The 2,039-nt window shown below is 35.9% G+C and overlaps 1 protein-coding gene across 2 annotated transcripts in view; it reads left to right on the top strand.

The window, feature by feature from the left end:
• The window catches only part of GPATCH2L (G patch domain containing 2-like), a 31,139-nt gene that overhangs the window by 7,238 nt on the left and 21,862 nt on the right, over positions 1-2,039 (top strand). The gene's annotated exons all lie outside the window — the stretch shown is intronic.

Genomic DNA, 2,039 nt, shown 5'->3' on the forward strand with positions numbered 1-2,039 from the left:
ATAAGAAGCTATTATTATGGAAAGGCACAGAAATACAAGAGGAGTTTCACAGCTCTCCATAATAGAAGAGCAGAGCTTATGATTTGTTTCTATAGGTGTTTTAATTGTTGTCTACATACAAATTTGTTTTAGTTTTCTCTATGGGCAGGAAAAGATGATGTGGAAAAAACGTGACAGGTCACCTAACATAGTGTTCCAAGAAGGCAACACATACTGTGTTTTATTTCTTTAAATATACATTCCTTCCTTGCTTTTTTGTGCATTGGTTGAGTAATATTTTCAATGTCTGTTGTAGAAATAATTTCTTAGGAGTTTTGAGTGTATGGAGTGTAATCTGGTGATACCTGTGGCAGCACTGTGTTCAGTTTTTGGGGGATATGGCAGAAGCAAGTGTGAAAGCGGCACATAAGCACTCAGGACTATTATATTTGAAGTGGGTGGAATGTAGCTGTAGAGATGTGTAATTCCACACAGCTTCTGCTAGTGTACACTCTGATTCTGTCACATATCATAAGCTAAGATTCGGATGAGATCTCTCCTGGGAATATATGAGTACTAAAGGAAGTAGTATCAGTAACTTGGTAGGAAATGTGGCTTACCCTGGCTGGTAACTGACCCAGGTATCTGTATGTGAGGTGACACAATGATAGCAAAAAAATGATAGCTTACGTGTTTTCTGAGAATATGTAAGGCTGTAGGGATGATCTGTTGCGATCTCAGGTGGCTATAATCCCTAAGAATAAAGATTTCAAACATCAACTTTGACCTTTGATGAAAAATACATGTTTCCAGCTTCCCATTCTTCAAAAGTAATAGAAAAGTAAGATCTTTTGTCCTCCCTTTTTACTGATGACTGTTCTGGAGAAGCTGAAATTAGCGAGCATTTGCATATCATATGACAAAGCAAGGTGGTGACGGAAGTGTTGAATTTTTACTTCATCACTCAAAGAAAGATTGTTGTAGACTGGGTAAGTACATGTATACACTTCTCTGTATACTTCCCTTATATGCTTGTCCTGGTTTTATACGCTGTTTTAGGCATTAACTTTTGCCTGCTACCAGGATATCGGGTATACAAGGGAATTTGACATCCTAGTCATCAGGCCTCTGTTTGAATAGATTATGTTATAGTAGCTTTCTGGCCAAGATGTTTTAATTTACAGTTACATTAAAAAGGGTTAAAAATGGTTGTTGCACTTTCAGGTTAAATGAGAAACATGTCTCTTTGCTTTTTTAGACAATTTCAAGTTATAAAGTAATAAAAACAGCTCTTCAGTGAGATGGAGAGACCATGCATAACTTTTTTGGGTCACAGTTCATAATCTTAGAAATAGTTGCCTAGCACAATTCTAAACTGAATAATGAGAAGTTTAAGATAGCAGTGTACTTAAATTGAATGTAGGTTTTTTCTCTTTCTTTTGAGATTATGTCTAGTAATATTTGTGCTGTTACTAATTAAATAGGCTGTCTTTGCAATTCCAGCTACCAGTGCACTTCTGTGAGCACTTTCAACTTTGGAAATTGATTGTAACTCTTTTGTTAAATGCATTGGGATTTCTCAGGGTGAAAGCTACTGCTGTATTAGCATGTGATCCTGATTGTTAAATTTTTCCTTGTGAAAGTAGTGTTATGAGCTAAGTCAATGCACTATACTCATAGACCCAAAACTGTATGGATATTTTTGCACAAATTATGATCACTTAGAAGAACTAGCCAACATTACTTGATTTTAATTTACTATGGGGTGGGTAGGGATATTTATATTTTTAAATATATTTGCCACAAACATGTTTGGTCAACTGGCGTATCACAGAAATAAAAAGCAGCATCAGAGCTTTGACATGAAGTGTTCTGGCTGTCCTGCCTGTTGGTGATTGGAGTTGGTTGCGTCTTTTGTTATGTGCAAGGTTGCAGCATTCTTACTAAGACAGGTAACTCCTTGTATCTTTTTTTTTTTTTTTTTTTTTTTTCATGTTGCTTTTTGGTATCAGCCTGACTATTTTTGCCCCGTGTATAATAGTTTTGCTGAAGTTCTTTTG

This window comes from Chaetura pelagica, unplaced genomic scaffold, assembly GCF_000747805.2.
Source record: "Chaetura pelagica isolate M959 unplaced genomic scaffold, ChaPel_1.0 scaffold11, whole genome shotgun sequence".
Taxonomy (NCBI): Eukaryota; Metazoa; Chordata; class Aves; order Apodiformes; family Apodidae; genus Chaetura; species Chaetura pelagica.